The sequence below is a fragment of the Balaenoptera musculus genome, chromosome 14 (assembly GCF_009873245.2).
Source record: "Balaenoptera musculus isolate JJ_BM4_2016_0621 chromosome 14, mBalMus1.pri.v3, whole genome shotgun sequence".
Lineage (NCBI taxonomy): Eukaryota > Metazoa > Chordata > Mammalia > Artiodactyla > Balaenopteridae > Balaenoptera > Balaenoptera musculus.
In genome coordinates, this window is record NC_045798.1 from 83,727,794 (window position 1) to 83,750,937 (window position 23,144).

The window sequence follows — 23,144 nt, forward strand, 5'->3', positions numbered from 1 at the left end:
TCTTGTTTTGGTTTTAAATTTTATCCTCAGAATAAAATTTCTAAAATATATAAACAATGTGGAAAGAACAATGAGTTAGACATTGAAGGGCTGAGTATCTTTTGGGGGGGGGCTGTGCCCTTAACTAGCTGTTTTTCTTCGCCAGGATGAATACCATCATCCCTAGAATGAGAATATGGCCAGTAGGTTTCCTTAGCCTATAACATGATTTTACATTTCTTTGGAATTATACCACCCTATTAACTGTGTTAAAGCATCTTTTCTGTTTGGAGGGTTCATTTACTTATGCTTGCCTGGTTTAGCAACATGATATGGGATCACTGTGTGTTCCATTTCAGTAAATATTTCTTTTTTTTTTTTTATCAAGTGGGTAGTAACTCTGCAGCAATCCTTGCTAGTCTTATGAGCCATGTAAGGGATGCACCTGTCATTGGTCACACTTCATGTGAAATGCAAATGTTGCTGTTTTTCCCCAAACTTTTATGTTCTAATCATGACCTTGAAGAGAATTAATGTGATATCTTTTTTACATGCTGGATTTTGACCTTGAAAGAACATACACAAAAAGGATTTATATTATGCTTCTCCAGGCTGCTTTGGATATTTCCTCCCCAAATCATCTTAGGAGATCTGTTAATAATTATGTTGCAGAGGATTTCATATGGCATAATTGAACTTTGGAGTATGAGATGCTAATATTGATAACTTATGAGATGTGTAGATACAGGAATGGCTAGAATAGTCTAATAGGTGAAAAGGAATATTGATAAAATATTAAGCCATTAAATTAAATTTGTTTACACTTGGAAATTTTTTTCTGTATACTGGTTATTTCATTTTAGAATACTGACAAATTTTATAGAAATGATTTTTTAAACTTTGGTACTTGTAGTTGTGAGGGTACATGGAGATTTTCCAAAGGGTAGATGGAGAGTTTGAAAGGGTCCATGAACAAGGATAATTTTAAGGGAATACATTTGAAGATCCACTTCATAGGTGATGTCATACATACCTACACAACACCCCAATACAATTTCATATGAATAGTAAGTCTTTTATTCTGTTTACCCAAAGACAGTTGTTTTGTCCTGTTGTTATTCTCTAAGATGTAATTAGGGGCAGTTCATATTAAAATAGAAAAAAAAGGTATAGGGCAGCCAGTGTGTGTGTTAATTTATCATTATTTTATTATTAACATATGATTTGACATACTTAACACAGATTATGGAGAACATTTGGTAAAGCATCTAGCTGTAGCTTGGAATTTGGGTCATTTTCATGGCAGCGTAAGACATATGAGATAAGAAAAGTCATCTTCGAGAGCCTTGTTCAGTTTATTATGTGATTAAGAGCAACTTTGACCAAATTATTGTAAAAGCTAGTATTTTGTGACTTACTTTCTCTCTATCTCTACTGAATGAAAGACACACACTAGGCAGAACAGTCATTTTGATACTGCTTCGGTTTGCTACTTCAGTGCAGAAATCATCTTAAGAATGACCATCATCCAGTCCTTTTCTTGGAGGCCCGACATATATGTCCCCTGGACCAGGGTAAGTGACAGGATGACCACCTGAGTTTATGGAGCTGGAGGCATCTATTAAAGTATGTCCCGAAGAGGAGGCCAGTGTCAGGAGTGTGGGTGCCTGGTGATAGAACAAGGCAGGAGATCTGGCCAGCATTAGGAGCTGAGGTGTAAAGTCTGAGAGATTGACAAGAGTAAGGAAAAGCCACTGTGACAGCAGGAGCTGGGAAAGCTTTTCACAGCGGACAAGAAGAGTCACACTCTGAACAGGTATCCCACTCAGCTTCCCACAGCCTGGCTATCTCAGGTGCCCAGGGACCTGTATTGTCCTTGACCTCCAGCCATTTAATGGGTCCTAAAAGGGATGGGCACCTGTCCCCAAGGAGTGTTCTTCCAAAATTTAAAAGCCAGAGATTTGTTAGGGTGTTTTATTTATATAGAAGTGACTTGCTAACAAGGATGATGCGCCTTGGCGACACTGGATAGTTCATATTGTTGTGTCTTCAAGTTCAGTAGTCTTTTCTTCTACATGCACACTTTGCCATCAACCTCATCCAGTTGTTTTTCATCTCACATATTATAGTTTTCATCTCTAGAAGTCCTCTTTGGGTATTTCTATATTTTTTATGTCTCTACTTAATTTGTCAACTGTTTAAAATACAGTTACTGCTTTAATGTCCTTACTTATTAATTCTGACATCTGTGTCATTCTCTGCTGTGATTGAGTGATTTCTCTACCCACCATGGATCATATTTTCTTTTTTCTTTGGAATCCAGTCAAATATTACCAGACACGTAAGCATTGTGAACTTTGTATTGTTGGATGTTGGAAATAGGTGTGTTCTTGGACACAGTTAAATTACTTGGAAACAGTTAGCTTTGTTGGGGGTCTGATTTTTAAGAAGGGTTAGAAGGGAGGTGTGCTTAGTCTAGGGCTATTTATTTGAGGTAAAATGCTATGGCCAAAGGAACTGGTGAAGCAGAATTCAATTCTCATTACACATTTTGGGAAGTTTGAGATGATGTAAAGTATTGGGATTTGAGAAAAATGTTAGGCATAACTATTATATAAATTAGTGAAGAATAAATTGACTTACATTTCTTTAAAATAAATAATGCTAAATTATTACAAATAGCGGTTATAAATTAATACAGAATCAAGTGTTGTTCAATACTTAAAATACTATTTGCATGGTAAGTAATCTGATGTTTCTCTGCACTGATTATCTCACTGACTCCAGTGAAACTGCTTCTCTTTACCTCATTGTTAAGTCTAGGTTGTGAGCATTTTCTCTTTACTATCATTGGAAAATATATAACATATTGCCCTTGCACTTGTGACTGTGGGATTATGACAGTTAAGGAATCTGATTATCAAAATGATTAATTACTTGCTCCAGGTTCTTTCACAGATTGATGTATTTGGCCTATTGTGCTTTTCTACTCTTTATCATTCTATCATTTCTTTTCTATCCTTTTGGCTATAAATAGCATTCAGTAGCAGTACCTTTATTAAATAGCATTCTTTAGCTTTGGGTAATAATTTGTTTTTCATATATTCTTTAGAAACTCTTTGAAAGTTTTATTTGCATAGCTTATACCCACATCCACATTAAATCAAGACTCTTTTCTTCATGTGTTCATTTGCCAAGAATGTCAGTAATATTCTTCATGTGTTTTCAGTGTCTAACAAATTTAATTTTTCTTTAATTTTCACTGCCATGTGAGTATTTCATTACTGCAACTCAAAACTAAAAAGGTTTTAAAAGCCCATGCTATGCGTTTGTTTAAAAACAGTTTAAAAAACAAAATTAGTGTATGATGCTATAAAAAATTGAATAGGATTTTAATGAACATTTCTTTTCATCCCGATATATTCAATTGCATTTCGTAGTAGAAAGACCTTGTAATGCTATCATGGAAAAACTTAATCTAGAAAAATTGTAAAAAGTGATGGGTAATATAAAATATTAAAGATACAGATGAACTGGCAAGAAGGTAAGAGAAATTCCTCAGGGCCAGCAATGAAGATGAGGTAGAAGGCTGGTGAGTGGTCTTTGTGACTTCATTGCCAGTCTCAGTATCAAGGAGGCTTCCTTTAATTACCGTGTGGGGGACACTCAAGACAAGACTTTGAACTTGTGCAAAACATAAAGGTTTTATTGAAGTTCTTTTAGGTAGCTAGTCCTATTGAAGGGTTACAACTTCAGTGAAAAAAATGGAATTAAAAATAATTCTGGTCACTGTCAAAGAGACAATATGACGTCCTGTTTGTCTTCACCTGACTGCTGAACAGGATAGAATCACACCTAAGAATTGGTAACAACAGGCTTGCTTTTCAGTTTAATGTTGAAATATACATTTTCTCTGTGTTGAAGGAAGCATCAAGCTAAAAGATTAATATGTGGTGCTAGGCTTAAAATAACCCTGGGACACCTAGTGGCAAAGAAAGGCACGTCTGCAGAGATACACTAAGCTGCTTTCACAGTTCTAATTCAAATCACCTGAGCAGAAAGCTTCCACCAGCAAGTGCAGCAAAACAAACAACAGCAGAAACAGAGCACCCCACAAGTTTCCAGTCATTGAATTAGCACCTGTGGACTCTAGTTAGTGTGTTTAAATGGTCAAAGAAGTAGAAACGGAACGGATCACATAAGAAATACACCAGATCAAAAAAAGACAAAGGCATATTAGAAAGAGCAATGGGGCCTCTTCCTTATCTGTTTGAAAAGGCTGGGTTTCAGACACTCCTGTGTTGCAGGCAAACAGAGGATGAGGGAGCGGACACTCAGGCATCAAGGCTGGGCTGAGAACTGGCTCAGATCTCCCACACTCTGGGAGAATCTGGTCACGTGGCACTGTGCAGGGGGGAGAGGAAGCAGAGAGAAGTAGCCGGGTCATGGGATCAGGAGGCAGGGGAGGGGCTTTTGTCAGGCACCTTATGTTCCTCATCTTCCCAAGTGAATTTCCTTTACTTCCTGGGTTATGAATCTTGCCCTGATGACACAAGGCACAAAGCAGTTTAATGGTGGCGTGAATGAACTCAACTCTAGTTCTGCTTTGTAGACTTTGGTTCTGGTCTTTTCTGATGTCAGGCTTTTCAGCTTTTCCCTCAGTTCTTCATGTAAATCCAACATATATTTTCTATTATTCAAGTTAGCCAGATTTGGTCTATGTGGCTTCTGTACAAAGAATTCTAAAAATTACAGAATAGAACGTTAAACAGCTACTCTCTCTAATGTACAATGTACTTGGGCCCTATACATAGTCTGTAGGCGAAACCTTTGAATTTATATACTCATAGAGCTTCTGACATCAAAAACGTCCAGTTAACCAAATACTGCATTATTTTTTTTTGAAATATATTTTTTTAATCCTGCTTACCGGTACAGTCTGTCTTACTCTACTTTTCTTCATTTGTAACTTAATTTAACCTTCTCTTCTAACTGAAATGTGTATATGTAAGTATATTTTTAAAAGGCAGCTTTATGTTAAATTCCATTTGACTTTCAGTTACATTAACTGAATTATAGCTGTTTGTATTTCACGTTGATTGGAAAATCATCTTTCTAGAAAAACTGATCTATGTAGTCTTAGAAGTGGTATTCAAATTGTTCCCTGTGATGAAATAGATGTCTGTCTACTTCATTACCCAAAGCATAAAACCTTGTAATTAAAACCCAAGAACTCAAAAATGTTAAGTCCCTTGAGACTTTTACAGCATATATTTTTGAAACACACACAAATATCACCTAGATGTTTATATATATTTATTTATCAAATATATATAAATTCTACTTATGTACTATTAACACAAGCACCATGTTTCACTAGGGAGTTAGGTACTTTTGACTTATATATAATTTCTATGTTAATTATCAGATCTCAAGTGATGTTGCTTCACTGGAACACATTTGTAAAGTTAAGTGATATTTTAATGATTTGCAAATGATTTGTACCAAAAAGAATAGTGTTAGACATTTATCGAGTCCTATAATTTATGATTTACAGGTTTTTCTGGGGAATCTGCTATGGTGTTGATGAACTAAATTTCAAAGTTTAGGTAAATGCTGTAAAAACAAGGATTTAGATATCTAGTAAGTCAGGATCACATTTTTGTTTCCCTAGATAAATACAGTTCTATTCAATTGTGGAAGGTAAGTCTTATTAAGAAAAACAAAACTGGTGGTTTATATCTCTGTCCATTTCTACCTTACTTAGAAAAAAATAACTTCTGAATTCTGAGCTCAAGAGGTTGTAAATAAAGGCACCAATGGAAATAGCTTTAAAATTAATTTAGCAATAATTTTTCTCCTCAAATTACCATAGTGAGCTAAATGATAGAACTATCATAGATCTCTACAAAGGAAGTTTTTAATTAAAGCCTGAAAGTCATTTAAGCACACATAAAAGATTACAAATATAAATTCTTTTGTTGTTTTCAATATAAATTGTTATTTAACTGGATAGCCTTGGAGTTTTAGTATATGAAACCACTTTACATGCAAATTCTAATGATGACTACATGCAATTATTTGTATATTTTTATTACTATTCAGTACATAAATACATGGACATGTAGAAATAAATGTTAGAAAGTCATACTTTATAAAAATATTTTCTCATCTTCTGTTATCTAAAAAATATGTCCCATCAACTTAGCTGTTATAACCCATGTTTTGAGAGGGGGAAAAAAATGTGACCATACTGAATTTGTACCAGTTTGAAATACCTTTGAAAAAAATCAAATCCAATACATCTGTGAACATACTTTGAATAGGAACAATAGTTATTCAAAGGCCATTTGGCTGAGCAAAATTGACAAAGCAATGGCCTTGATAGATGAACTTGTACTACCAACAATGACTCTGACATTCACTTGAATAAAAAAAGCCCTTCCAGAAGTTCTCTGGGGAAAATAAAAGACATTTTGGATGGATGGATTCATCCATAATTTTTATTTTTATTTTCATTCAGAGTTTCATTAGAGTTTAAATATTAAAATCTTTTAGATGATGAACGATGGCATCTTAAGGGACATTTATATCTTTCAAGTTTGGAAATTATATTAACATGAATCTTAGATAATTCCAATTTCTGGACTCAGTATATAACAAGTCATATAACGTTCACATTTAGTTATATGGTTCTAAAGTCATTACCATAATTGACATTAACATATTGACATAATGGACTTTCTATGCCTCTTTTTCCTCTTCTGGGAAGCATAATGAATGAATGCCAGAATTTGAGGAAACTTGTAAAAGTTCAGTGATGTCTTAAATTCACTGTACCAAACTTACAATTGACAGAGAACAAGATATCACTGCAGTTAATATCATGAATCTGGACTTACAATTCAGCTTTCTATTAATAATGAAAAAAATCTTTATTGGACCAAATACCATTTAGGAGAGTGATTTTATATGCCTGCTGTTTAAAGAATACTTGAGTGTGTACAGTATATATCAAAATAGATGAGAACAGGATTCCCTTATTCCTTAGTATTTCTCTGAGATGATAAAAAAACAAACATTCTAAAGTTTTCTTGGTCAGAAATTTCTCATGGGAGTTTGAATCGGGTCCCTTAAATAGGGACATTGGACTAGTGAAATCCAGGAAGGGTACTCGGTCACTGATAGGTAGGGACGTCCTAGTGTTGTCTCTAGGAATAAAAGACAAATCATGGTTTTTGATGATGCATCACTAAAGGCTATGTAGCAGGAATTCCCTTCACCAGATACAGTTTTCAGTGCTTCCTCTATAGCAAGGAATAAAGGTATCACACAATATTCCATCTATTCAAGACATGCTTCTATATGGTTCTTTAGAGCACCTCTACCTATGTTTCTGAAGATTACCAACTATTCTCCACTTCTCCAGATTTTCTCATAACAACAGGTGATGCCAGAAGAGGTGAGTTAGGGTAAGAGTAAAACAGATTAGAGTAAAACACCATCTCTTGTGGTACTGAAGTTCTAGGTAGAAAACAAGACTTAGAAGTAGATGGTCCTTTCTTATCATAATCTAGAGGAGAGTTAAAAAGTAGAAAAAGGAAGTAAAAACTTCATTTGTAAATAGTGTTAAGTAATAGTTACTGGGTTTTCTGGGACAAGCTTATTTAAGCAGTGAGAGAGGAAATGCCTTATGCTATGTAATATCGAATACCTGGCAAATAACAAGATGGTAGTCATTATTTTCCTCCCCATACACCCCTCAACTGAAATAATAATCCATGTTAAGACTCATTTTTCAGTGCTGAGAAATAGGTGAAAATAAAGAATTTTCTTTCTGAATGTTTACTAATAAAGACATGAAACCTAATGGTTGTACTTAAATCAGAAACTATAAGAATGATGCTTCATTTTTATAATTAGAGTATATGTCCTATATTTTGTGGTTACACAGATTTTGTCCTAACTACATATTTGTTAGGATTTTGAAAATATATGGATTTGCATTTTAGAAAGCAAGATACTTGTATTTTGTTATATAGGAATTATTCGGTCATAAGAGTGCTATATATGCAGTAGCACATTTTAAGGCATTTTATTTTCACTTTCATTGCTCTTATGCTTTTTATCTTCATTTTCCACTTCTAGTAAGTTTTTCAGCTTTAAAAAATTAGAGATGCACACAAAATTTACGATGACATATTTTGCCCCAATTATCTCTAGTGTTTCAGGTTATAGTTTCAAGATAAACAGATGCACATGCAGAGTAAACCCTACTTGGAGATAACTCTTTATGAGCTTCTCTTTTATGGCACAAACAACTAATTAATGCTTCTACTCAGACTGATTCCCTTAAGCTAATAAAGATGACCTTGTGGCCTTATGCATATAATTCTTCACTTAAACTTGACTCATTTCATCTCAAAAATAGTATTCTTACTTTTCCTTAAAAAATAATGTTTTTCATGTTTGCATATTTACAACTTTAAGGAGTTCGGAAGCAAGCTGGATCAGCCTCGGAGGGACCAAGGGGTAGAACTGTGCTGCTGAAGGTTCTGCACAGACATATAAAAAGCAATAGCAACAAAACAGTAACAGAGCGTGTTGAGAGCAACTAATTTAAAGATGCTGTTATCTCTACTTCGGGAAGTATTCCAAAGTATCTTAGTAAACACAGTTGAGTTGAATCATACTCACACCTCCCTTGGATTCTTTCCTTCTGGTCACAGATGTCTGATACCTACTGTGTTGGACATACACTCAAGGGAAAGGGATTAGATAAGACATGAATACTAGGGATTGAGAATTACAGTGATCCATCCTAGTGTAAGTGGAACCAATAACTTGCTTCTAGCCAAAATAATAGAGCCAAAGTAACGAATGCCACTCCCATGGCAAAGGTGAAGGCCCTTGACAGATGTAATTAAGATCCCAAATTGATAGATGTTGGGATGATTAAGAAAGGAGATTATCCTGTGTGAGCCTGACTTAATCAGCTACAAACCTTAAAAGATGGGCTGAGTTTTCCAGAATTGAAAGGCTCCAAGCAGCAGGAGTTTCCTTATTGGCCCGAGGAACTATTATACCTGTCTGTGTGTCAAGGAGCTGTGAATGGCCTGTAGGAACTGCAGGGTGCCTATAGTACAACCTCCAGCTGACAGTCAACAAGAATCTACAGCCCTTAGTCCCATAGCTGCAAAGCAATGAAGTCTGCCAATGATCTGAGTAAATGGGGAAGTGGACCCGTCCTCAACTGAGCCTCCAGATGAGAAGGCAGCCCAATCACTGTGGTTGTGACCTTGAGAGGATCCAGCTAAGTGTTGCCTGGACCCCTAACCCACAGAGGGTAACTTATTAGGCAGCATAAGTAAGCCAATAGACTTACGTTTCAGAATAGAGGAGGATTAACTTCCAGGACATTGCTATTATCCAAGAGCCAATTCAATTTGATGCTGAGTGGTTGATGTTAGTGATTGTTAACCTTGCTTCTCTTTGTAATGAACCTATTTTCATAATTTTGAGTAGTTTATTCTGTAAAATCACTTTCAAATACGCTTCTTAATGATTCTTTCAAATTTAGGTACTCTTATTGGTAAAATATTTGTGTTACATGTTAACACATTACTCAGCTATAATAGCATTCGGTTAAACTGTATCATATTCTGGCTTCAAGAGAAGGGTGTTAATGATTGAGTCTCTTTCTCTGCTCTATCTGCCTGTATCCTGCCTTGAAGAAATAGCTCCAATATTGTGGAAAAGTGCTAGAGAAGGACATTTCAATTCTACTTGGAGGCGCTAGCCCATATATTGCTTAGGGAGCCTGGGGGTCATTTAACACACTGGGACTCAATTTCCCCACCTGTCTGTCTGCCCTTCTCACTGAGCATATTGTTCCCAGTCATTTACAGGAAAGTACTTGAAAAGCACAACGGTCTAATAAATATTAAGGATTACAAGCCTGATACATTGTTTGATGATGTATGTGATACCACGTGTGATGTAAATAGTAAGACACTAAGTGTAATGATATCATTCTTGGGACCAGTGCGGCAGGGCCCCTGATCCTTTGAAGATGATAAAGCAGGAAGTTTAGAGCGTCCGAATCCATCTGTTGCCTCTTCTTGTCAGAGGCAACTTGTTTTGTGCTCTTTCACTGACACGTTGTTTTGCACGTTTATATCTCATGCCATCTGGATGGTCGGGTTCACCCAACATCCTCACATGTTTCAGTTTAATGTCTCACGTCCTGTGTGCCCCATTCCTCACTGTGGGATTCTGCTTCCCTGCCGCCGTTTCTCAGGGGAAAGTCTATTGGGCACAGACTGACTGCATGCAGCTGCTGTTTGCTTTTCCAGCCTCAGCCAACGTCTTTTTGGCAACTGCCAGGCCCCTCGCTGCAACCACAATTTGCTCTTTTTGAATAGATCTTTCTGTTTTCTTGCGAACTGTTATGCGTCATCTATTTAAGAAATTCAAAGCTCTGTCAGATCCCTCATGTTGTATTAACATGGGCTGGATGTTCACTTGTTCTTTTACTGATTAATTCATTTATCAACATAAGAAAACACATCAAGTGCGTACCACCAACTTGGCATTCTACTAAGTGTGAAAACACAAAAATATAGGCCCTTGTCTTCAAGGATTTTACAGTATCCTGGGAGTGGGGCAAGGGTATTGACTACGTCTCGGTTCTGAAATGCCCTGTTACTCACTGCCCCATTAACACAGAATTCTGTCTCCCTGGCAGCATTTTTCTAGGGAAAGTCTACCAGGGAAACCTTATTCTCTTTGCTTGGCCTGGGGGACCTCCCACTTTCCTGCAAACTAACTTCCTCTAGCCACACTGCAGCAAGTTCAGTGCAATGTGTAAGAGGTATGAAGGAGGCATACGTGGGCTTCCATGGGACACCAGGAGGGGGTGTCTGCCTCTGAATGAGTGGTTTTCATAAAGATCTATCTGTGGATTGTTTGGACTAAGATTTAAAGTACCGTATAAAGTCCAGGACAGGGAGAGAAGCTCTCACATTGAAATGTGAGTTAAAAATGCACAGACGCAGCCATTACTTTTAAAACATCTGTACAAACAAGCAGAGAGGACCTGCGTTATGCTGAACTTGAGATGATTATGGCAGATCTCTTGTAAGGCTGTCCCTATTGCTTGCCTATTTTTAGTTTGTATATTGAAATTTTTTTCCAGATATCTGGGCTTCTAATTATGTAATTATGTTCTCACCCCTTGTCACTTGAAGCTCGGACTGTCATCTGCTGATTGTATGTTCTCAAGTAACTAAACGTTCTATCCATCTCCCGGCTCTGATGTCTGTGAAATACTGGAGACTTACGTTATCATGGTACTTTCCTCCTCTGGATGGATCCCATTCACTTGTGTTTTCTCAAGATCTCTTTCAAGTTCTCAAAAGTAGTTCACTGATAGAGACAAGTGGAGACTTTATTGGTTATGTCAAAGAGGAGCTGGACAGAGGTGAGTGGAGGAGGAGAGGAAAGCACAGCTAATAAGATGAAAATCCTATCTTTTTCGTCCGCTGAATTTCCTGTTCAGCTGCCCCAGCACTGAAAGCCTGTTCCTATGGCCCTTTCTCTGCAACGGGTCTGACTGCATGACAGCTCACTCTCTCCTCCAGGATTTTTCTCTAAAAGTTAAATGATTCTTCATAGATGTTTGCAGAGTAGCACGCTCTCTTCCAAATCCTATGTGCTACCTTGAAAACCTGGCTTTCCAGAATGCATCTTTCATTGCAATCTCAGACTAAGAAATTATCTCCAAGACAATGAATTCTGGTAAATAAGCCAAATTCAGAGGTAGTGTTCAGCTTTGAATATTTACTTACATTCAGTTTTTCTCCAAAGTCTGACACATGAACTTTACTAGTCTTGAAAAGGTAATGGGACTGAATTTGTTGAACAAATATGTCCTAAATGAAGACATAACTATTTTAACATCCTTGGAACATGGGCTTTGGGCTGCTTTTGTAGTGACTGAAATATATTGTGATGGGGAAGCAGAGTAAGCACTACAAAGAATAGAATTTGCATTATTTAATAGTATCATATTTACTTAAATTTTATAGGTATTAATGCACAAATTTAATGGTCAAATAATTTAAAACTATTGCCTTTGTGACTGCTAATAGTTATGGTTATTATATAGCATATGATATCAACTCTGCAATAATAAGGGTCTGGGCTCAAATTCTGGGCCCAGGATTGACTGGTATGTGCCTTTAACAAAAATACTTCCTCTCCATTCTTCACTTTCCTCAAAATTAAAATTGGAATTCACTGGTTATTTCACAGGACATCCTAGGTAGATTCATAAGTTCTGTCAAATTCTTCATCAGTCAAGAAGGAAATGATACCAAATTCACTGGGCAATTGATTGCATTAAATAAAGGGGCAGCAGTATAGAGCTCAGAGAATTGTCTAGAATACGGTAGATGGTTCAAAACTTTTGTAAACACATCCCTCCCCCAATTTCTTCTCCCTCTTTACTCTGTGCCCATTCTAGTGTCTCATTTGTGAAGAAAGAAGAAAGCTAAAAGTAGATGAGAAATACATGCATTATGGTTTGAACTGGTTTTGCAGGCAGCATATAAGCACTTCAAATGTAATTACTGTTGCTTTCTGATGGGATTGCTGAGCAATTTCTAATGCACAGAATTACTTCTTTGTTTCATTAGATATTTTAAAAATTTTCCACCTCATATTTAATAAATCGTATCAAGATGCACAGGAAAGGTTTTGTGGACTTCCCTGTTGATCCTGAGGGTGTGAGAGGATTAAATATAAAACAAAATTGCTATTTTTCCCTTTTCACACAAGAGCCATCCGTTCAACAGAGAGAGAGGCAGACCCCTCTCCCAGAGCACCTTGGCGTGCAGGGAAATATTGGTATTCGAATTACAGTCTAATCAGGAGAAGCAGACAAAGTGATGTGTTTCAGCTTTGTCTTTTTTGTAGCCAATTACCCCAGACTCCTAGTGTTCATGTTTTCCATGCACTTTCTTTAATTAGCGCTTTAATAGCTCAGCTTCAGAGAGTTGGTTCAGGAGAGAACTTTCCCAAAGCTGCCAAATGGTCACAAGCAGGAGGTGATTAAATTTAGTCTCAGCACTAGGCATCTACATGCGTTCTTTGTATCACTGTGTGCTTTTCAAGATGTGTTCCCAATAACGCATGACCAGAGGGATGTGATGCTGTGAGTAAATGCATTTGGAAAAGCTGCCTGGCATCATTAACCGCTGTCTATATACTATTGATTTAGATCAATTTTCATAATAAGGTTATTGACTCTCCATTAAGCACTGATTTATGTTGGATGGGGAAGAAAAAGTATTTGTGCAGAGATTGTTTTTGTAGCCCTGAACTGAGAGGAGGAAAAAAAAAAACACACACTGCTTCAACTTTTTATTAGCCATTCATGTTTTAATTGTGGATGGTGCTCAATGGAATATTCTTGGCTTAGAGGTTTAACCCCTTTGATTATATACACTGATTCAATTTTATACAAACTGTGTTGATAGCCAATAATTAAAGCAAGAAATAAACCTCATCTTAATGTATGTCATAGGATTTGATGCAGTAACTTCCATAATACAATGTTAAAGAAACAGTCCCTATGGAAATTTGGTGATTCATTTTTCTGAAACTGGGTAGTTTTTTCTTCATATTTATCATCTGTGAAGTTATGATGCATATTACAATAAATGTGAGAAGAAACCACTTTGTTTTGGAGGACACAATGTTGCATCTTATTAATGGCATCTTATATATAGTATATAGTTTTCTGCTTAATGTTTCTTACATAAAACACAACTTGCATTAAAAACCACATTACTTTTTTTTGATTTAAGTTATTATACCTAATTTTCTTGTTTGAGTCAAAATTGTTCCCATCCTGGTATATACAAATACAGCACATATTTAATACAAATCCCTAAGTGCAAGCATTATCAATATACTAAAATCCTGTCATGCAAAGTTCAGATAGTCAAATGGAGATTTTTTAAAAGATTAATTCAAAATTCAGGGCCTGCCTTAAAACAAATCAAGTAGTAGGCCAGAATGAGAGGAGCCGGCAAGGTGTATGATTGAAGGATATTCTCAAGTGCTGTGGCCTCACCCATGGCAGGTGTAGTGATGGGATGTATGTATCCTCTTGTTTCTCTGAGCAATAAAAATTAGAAATGAGATTAACATGAAGGGAGGGATTAAGTATTGGGTTGACAATTTTTTTTGTATAAAAGATATACCTTTTTTCCTGATTATGAAATTAGTTACGTGTTCAATCAAAAAGAAAAAAAATATTTAAAGAAAAACATGAATATTTTGTGTCAGTATTTAGATTGTAGCCCAGAAGATATTTCTATAGAGATATACACACAGAAAGAATCATACTATAATGCTATTGAAAACCATTTTTTTCACTTTAACAATACATTTAAATAGTATACAAATTAACGTACGTAAGAGTGTGTAGTTAGTCACCATGGAATGTAATAGTTGCTGAGTGTTCCATTGTGTGAGTATAAGTTAATAATAAAAAACAACGGCTAAATTTCACTTCATATCCAATACGTGCCAGAGACTGTGCTCAGTGCCTCATGTACCCATCTCCCACAAAAACCCTGTGAAGTGTGTACATTATCTCTTTTATCTCAATAATCCTATGAGGGGAGAACTGAGGCTGAGAGTGGAGTAAGTGATCTGACCAATGTTCCCCAGTTAGTAGGAGAAAAGCCAGGACTTGTGTTCAGGCTGACCTGAGCTCTCAGACTCCTAACTCTCTACAGCCTTGCATAGCTTGTATGTCCTCTCCTCCTAGATTAGCCTGCTAATAAGGGACAATTAAGTTGCTCTCAATAGTTTTCCTGTATAAAGAGTACAGTGTTGACTATCCTTTTATACATTTTTTCGTGAAGTTAAATTTCCTTAGGATAAATTTCTTATTTTCTTATATATTGTGATATTTCTCTCCAGATTGGTTGCAGTAACATACATGCTTATACTGGTATTTAGAATGTGTTTGTTTCCCTACATCTTCACACTTACTGGGTATTAACATATAGCACTTCTAAGTATGGTTAAATGGTTTTAGGAGAGTAACCTGGCCAGGAACAAGATAGGAGGTCTGAACCCTGACTGGCATACTATTTTCTAGGATTTTCCTGAAGGGTACATATAGATATAGTTTGGAATGGAAATAAATGATGACTTGTTTTCTCAGCTGTGCAAATACTGATAAATTCACAATGAACCATAATGCAGAGATTTCTGACAACAATTGGGTGAATGCATGTAGCTTATTCATCAGATGTTTCAGAAATAATAGCTAAACAAAAATTTTAAAATATTTGCAAATCCTTCAATATTACAATGTTCTTTTGAAGTCTCCAAGATACTCCATACTGTAGCTGGCATTACTTTCATTTACATTCTGATTTGGACACAATATTTCAGGCTTCAAGAAAAGCAGAAATTTGTACATCCTCTTTGATCTGATTCTCGAAATGCCATTTATCTTCGGCCTATCTTTTTTTCTCTCTCTCTCTCACACAATTTATATTAATGCTATTTTTTATTCTGGGAGAGGCATTATAGAATTTGTTGCAGAACTGTTGCCTTTACATACTTCAGAGTTCCTAAAACCAAGGATATTCTCTTCCATAACCATTATATACTCATCAAATCAGGAAAACACCATGGATACCATACGATTAGCTGACCTGCAGACCTTGTACAGATTTCATCAGTTGTCCTGATAGTGTCCCTCAAAGTTCCAGATCGTTCCTTGCATTATGTTCTCACATCCCTTCTGTCTTCTTTAATCAGAAACAGTTCCTCAGTCATTTTAAACAGTACAGGTAATGACCATCTATTTGTAGAAAATCTTTCAATTTAATTGCACTTTTGGCAAGACTATGTAGAAGGGATATTGTGTTCTTTTCGGTGCCTCCTTTCATGAGGTATGAGGTCGCTTTGTTCCATTACTGGTGATGTCACTGTTGGGAAAGGTGGTGAATGTCAGGTTTGTCTATTGAAAATTTAATATTTTTTCTTCGTAAATAGTAAGTAAATTGTGGGGTGATTGAACATAACCTTTTACTCAAATTCCCTCTGCAGTTTTTATTATTCATTGGTGATTCTTGCTTTAATTATTAGCATGATTGCCAAACTGATTATCTTATTATTCTTTCTGTATAAGGAAGAGGCTTCCACCCCTTGACTGCAAATGGCAGCCCCTCACCTATTAACTAATTAATTCATTAATTATGTGTAGAATCACAAGTCCTTATTTTAACCAACGTGGTATAATCCTTTACTCTTATTTTTTTAATGCTCTGTCTCAGACTTGGCCAGTGGTAACACATTCGGTTTGGCTCCTGTACCCTTTGGACGTGTGTCCGTTACTTTTGGAGTACTTTACTGTTTGGCACAATATGTTCTAAGATCATCTTGTATTTCCCCATCCTCACTGAAACTGGTCATTTCCCCAAGGTTCTTTTGGTGGAGAATTGAATTTAGAAACCAAGATCTGGGCTCTGGGGTGGATAATTTCTACTTGGGTGTAATTGCTTGTAAGCCATTTAAAAGGCTGACAAATCTAGCAAATAGACATGCCTATTCATACACAGAAACACGCACTTAACTGTGTATTTATGTGTTTAGGCACACAGACTATATTTATTACTAGATAAATACTGAAAACTATGAATTCATACCAATGTCTCTAATTCCAGTTGAATGCAATAAAGTTCATTATGGAATTCCCTGTATCCCTATTTTTAACTTTGTTTTTCTGACGTTGAGGAACCCTGTTCCCAATGTCAGCAGTATAGTTACTTATTTGCTTAATCTCAGAATACACAGGGAAGTAGTTTTAGAGTTGATAGTCTACGCCCCTAAAACAAAGGTATAGGCAGTATTTTTTTAAAATATATTTATCTTTGTAACTAGTAATAAAATCACTATTTCATGGAACATAGAATGTGTAACATAGAGGAAAACTCAGATCCTTTAGGGAAGAAATAATTTCTTACATATTTTTTATCCCCCCAAATCAGACTGTTACATAGTCAGTAGAATTAGTAGAATAAATAAAGATGCTATTTTTCCAACTTAAATCTAAATTTTGTATTAGAAGACTAATCTCTGTCTTCAATATGGAAGCCCTTTAAGATAAAGAACAAAATGTGCCATTTGCACCAACATGGAGGGACCCTAGAGATTGTCATACCGAGTGAAGTAAGTCAGACAGAGAAACATGAATATCATATGATATAGCTTATATGTGGAATCTAAAAAATGGTACAAATGAACTTATTTACAAAACAGAAATAGTCACAAATGTAGAAACAGTTATGGTTACCAGGGGGGAAAGCGGGGGTGAGGTGGGGGGAGGGATAAATTGAGAGATTGGGATTGACGTATACACACTACTATATATAAAATAGATAACTAATAAGGACCTACTGTATAGCACAGGGAACTCTACTCAATATTCTGTAATGACCTACATGGGAAAAGAATCTAAAAAAGAGTGGATATATGTACATGTGTAACTGAATCACTTTGCCGTACAGCAGACACTAACACAACATTGTAAATCAACTATACTCCAATTAAAAATTTAAAAAGATGTGTAGAGAATCAAATTTGAGAGATGTAGAAGGCAGGGGATGAGAGAGATCCTTTTCAGAGGGGGCTTTGCATATTGCTCATGTAGATGGCTCAGTCTGAGTTGTCAGTCTGCTATCAGACTTTTACCCCCCTGGGACCAATTGTGTCTTACATACAAGATACAGAAGATGTTAAAGTAATTTCAAGTTTTACTTTCTGTACACTATCCTGACAGAAGTACCAAAGTGCACTCATATTAATAGAGCCATTTGTGTATGTGTGCGTGGAGATGTGACTGAAGACACTGCTACATGCGTATCCTTTTTTCTGTGTATTTGAAAATAATTTTTATGTTTCTTTAACTATAATATCCATCCCATCAACAGCCACTTGGAGACTGGTTCTTCAGTAGGAAGACTAGATGAACTCTTTGTGGCTAGACAAATCAGCTCTTCTAATTTCAGTGAATTTTGTTTGTTTCAGTAAGACTCCAAAAGCACAAACGTAACTGTTACTTATGCTTTCATCTGTGATGGTCTTTATTTCGTTAAATTTCCAATTCCTGTGCCAAAAAGAATCACATACATAGGGTTAGGGAATGGTCAAAGAGAAACTTTAGAGTTATAATTTTTCAGTCTTTTACTTACTCACCTGCAGCTACACGTATCCCATACCATATTATATAAAACCCATTTTTGCCTCAAAGAATGGTTGGAGCTGTACTTGTTACCCACGTGTAATTTTGAAACATTTGGTTCTTTATGTCAGATGTATTAACACAACAGCTGCTAAAATCCATAGGCAGATTAATATGATCTGTAATCACTGTTGAACAGCTGATTGTCTTATTTGTATGTGTTGACATCCAAATTAAACAAATTAATGCTCTGCATGATTTTGGAGAAAAGTATATTGAAAGTGGTTGATCAATACTTACTATACAAGTTTAACAAGGTTTGTTATTTTAACAATCAAGTATCAAAGTAGAAACGCTAAGTCCATATTTTTTTTCATGGCTTATTTAAGAGTGCTTTTACTTTTTATTAGTCATCCTCAACTTATTGTTCGTTATCAAGACCAAATTATGCGGAAAGCTAGCAAAACTTGTCTTGAATTCCTAATTGAAAGGATGGTCATAAATCAGGTGATTACAGTGGCTCCTGAGAAACCACAGGAAGCCACATGGTGTCTAAAAAGATAGTTAACATGATGAAAAGGGTGTTAAGTTAATGAGATGGTTCAAGTTCCTTAGTTTAAAGGTACTGGTGTATGGAGAAAGAGAAACCTTACGACCATCCTTCAGCCCTGTAAGAGGATAGCATACGTGAAACCTTGTGGTTTGGGAGACAGAGACCCGTACAGATTACAAAATCATTTTTGTTATCGTGTTGCATATAGACGTCTCAGCAACCTATATGTACAGTTACATATGCAAGTACTTAATGTAGCAATTTCACTTTGACTTTTATATAATTATGGAATAGCACACATATATTGATATACAGATATATTACAGAAATGCTCATTGAAGAATTTAATATCATAGTGGCATTATAAAAAGAGAATGCCCAGCAAATAAATGCTGTATTTGCACATAGTGGAGATGTGGGCAAGAGTTGAGATTTTAAAGAGAGGCTAGCTTTTAAAAATTATGCAGTAGATTTCTTTGATGAGAAGACAGATGATCTCCTGGCTTATGGAGTGAGGAATGCAATTTATAACAGGACACTGTATTTCAATATATGTAAAATCACTCACACAGCACCATCCTGGCACCATGAAATTTCAATCCTCAGACAGACTTCTCTCTGGGAGAAAGTGATCTTATTCTCTGTGTGTACTTTTTTTGTAAAATCAAACTCACAGCCATGCTGAACAACTTGGCTCTGGGTGCTCTTTCAAATCTGATTTCTCTGGTCTATCCACCCTCATGTTTCATGCGTTCTATTCTCTGTTCAGACATTCCCATCCTCATATCCAGCTGATGATGTCATCTCTCTGAGAAACCTGGAGTTATCAGAGAGGTAACTACCTGCCCTCAATCCATCCACTCACTGGTCCATACCTCTGCTCATAGACCCAGTGTTTCTCCCTGTTTCTCCAGGTAAAATGTCCTTGCTTCTTTATAGGGCTGATTCCTACACTTGTGCACTAGATCGCATGCGTTTGGATCTGTTCATGAAGATCAGTCTAGCAATTTCCCCTCCTTCTAATGCTCAGAGCTCATTTCACTTGACCTATCAGCAGCATTTGGCATAATTGATCAAACCATTCTCCTTTGAAATGCTTGCTGCATTTGGTTTTGAGAGAACTAAGCTCTCTGATTTCTCCCTAATGCCCTAACCAACCCTATTAAATACATTTTACTGGTGTTTCCTCAACTCCCTTGCTTGTCTGCACTGACTCCGTTGGGAATCCCATTCAGCTTTTTGCCTTTAACTATTACCTATATGTTAATGATTTCTAAATTGATCCCTTTAGAGCAAACCTCTCCCTGAACTCCAGACTCAGTCTATACTTGACATCTTTCCTGCGGCGGCTAGAGGTAGCTCATACTGAACACATCCAAAAGTGGAATCTTGATATCCCTTCAAACAAATTCACTTTTTCAGAGCTTCTTCATCTCAGCAGGTAATATCATCTTTTTTTGTTTTTTTGTTTAAGTTTTCAGGCAAGAAAACTTTGGTTTCCTCCTTGACTCTCCATTTTATTTCACATCCCACATGTCATCAACAGTCAATTCTTTTGGATTCAAAATAATCCAGAATCTGACCACCTTTCACTTTCCCTACCATTCCCCTGTAAGCCTCCATCACCTCTAATCTGGGTTACTGCAATGACCTCCTAACTGGTTTCTCTGCTTCCCTCAATGCAGCAGCCAGAAACACAATTTTATACAATATATATTTACAGTGTACAATGTGATGTTTGAAATACATTGTGAGATGATTACCACAATCAAGCTAATAAACATATCCATCACCTCACATAGTTACTTATCTGTGTGTGAGATAAGAACATTTATGATCTACTCTCCTAGTAAATTTCAGGTGAACAATATAATTATTAACTTGGGTCACCATGCCCTACATTAGATCTCCAGAACTTATTCATCTTGTGTAAATAAAACTATGTGTCCTTTCACCAACATCTCCCTATTTCCCTCACCCCCAGCCCCTGGGAACCACTATTCCACTCTGCTGCTACTTTTTAAGATTCTATATTAAGTTTAGATTCTACATCTTATATATATATATATATATATATATATATATATATATATATATATATATATTATTAGTCTTTCTGTGTTTGGCTTATTTAATTTAGCATGATGTTCTCTAGGTTCATGCACATTGTTGCAAATAGTAGAATTTCCATCTTTCTTATGGCTCACTAATAATCCCATACACACAGGGACATATCACATTTTCTTTATCCCTTTATCAACAGACACTTAGGTTCTTTGCATATCTTGGCTATTGTGAACAATGTTCGAATGACCGAGGAAGTACAGATAACTCCTCCAGATCCTGATTTCATTCCCCTTGGATACATACCCTGAAAAGGAATTACCAAATTATATGGTAGTTCTATTTTTTAATTTTTTAAGAAACCTCCATAATTTTTTCCGTAATGGCTCTACCAATTGAGGTTTCTACCAACATTGTACAAGGCTTCCCTTTTTTCCATGCCCTTGCCAACACATGTTCTCTTGCAGTTTTGGTAATAACTATTATGAAAGGTATAAGGTGGTATCACATTGTGGTTTTGAACTGCGTTGCTCTGATGATTAGTGATGGTGAGCATTTTATAATATACCAGTAGACCATTTGTATGTTTTTTCATAAATGTCTCTTCAGGTCCTTTGCCCATTTTTTAATTGAGTTCTTTTCTTGCTGTTGAGTTGTTTGAGTTCCTTATATATTTTGGATATTAACCCCGTATCAGATGTATGGTTTGCAAATACTTTCTCCCATTTCGTAGGTTGTTTTTCTACTCTGTTGATCATTTCCTTTGCTGTTTAGAAGTTTTTTAGTTTCCTGCAGTCCCATTTGTCTGCTTCTGCCTTTGTTGCCTGTCTTTGCGGTCATAACCAAGAAATCATCACTCAGGTCAATGTCAAGAATCTTTTTCCTTATTTTTTTGTTGTAGTTTTACAGTTTCAGGTTTTACATGAAGTCTTCAATCCATTTTGAGTTTGTTTTTGTGTTTGCTGCGAGATAAAGATCAAATTTTATTCTTTTACATGTGGATGTCCAGTTTCCCAACACCATTTGTTGAAGGAATTTGTTGAAGGAATTATTCCCCATTGTATCTTCTCAGAACAATTGTCATAGATCAATTGATTGTAAATACATGGAGTTATCTCAGGGCTCCCAATTTTGTCCCATTGATCTGTATGTATGTTTTTATTCCAGTTCCATTCTGTTTAGATTTCTATAGCTTTGTAGTATACTTCGAAATTAGGTAGTAGATACCTCCAGCTTTATTCTTTCTGCTCACGATTGCTATGGCTATTTGGAATCTTCTGCAGTTTAAAAAGAATGCTTCATTTCCTTTGTATATATGCCCAGGAAAGGGACTGCTGGATCATACAGTAGTTCTGTTTTTAGTTTTTGAGGAACCCACCATACTGTTTTCCATAATGGCTTTACTAATTTACATTCTCAGTAACAGTGTACAAGGGTTCCCTTTTCTCTGCATCCTCACCAACACTTGTTAATTCTTGTCCTTTCCACAATAGCCATCCTAACAGGTGTGAAATAATATCTCATTGTGGTTTTGATTTGCATTTCTCTGATGATTAGTGATGTTGAGTGTCTTTTTATATATCTGTTGGTCATCTGTACATCATCTTTGGAAACAAGTCTACTTAGGTCCTTTGCTCACTTTTAAGTTAGGTTAATTAAGTTTTTTTGCTATCGAGTTTTATGAGTTTCTTGTATATTTTGGATACTAACCCCTTATCAGATATGTGGTTTGTAAATGTTTTCATTTCATAAGTTGCCTTTTCATTTTGTTGATGGTTTCCTTTGCTAAAGAGATTTGTTCAATGATTTATTGCTCTTTTTTCTATTCTAAAGGTCACCTTGTTGAAAATCAAGCCATCTGGAGGTGGCTTTCACATATGGTCTGAAGTAGTGGTACCCAATTTACTGTTTGATTTACAAAGTAGGTCCCACCTTCCTCCCTGCTCTTCCATGCCCATTTATCATCCATCAAAGAGGCATATGTATGTGTATATGTCCTTCAGCCTTCTCAGTTACCTTCCCTTGCTCAGTGTGCAGATGCCTGTACCAATCAGTAGCTCTCTGTTTTAATTGTTATAACACTATGGCTCTTAACTTCTCTTTCCTCTTTTCCTTCTGCTGCTACTGCTTTTCTTTTTCTTTTGTTCTTTCATTGTAAGTTTGATATTGATTTGCTAACTTCAACAAAAATCCTTGTCGTGGTTTTGATTAAAATTTCATTTAGTATATTCATAAAATTAGTGAGAATTGATGTCTTTATGGTATTGAGTTTTC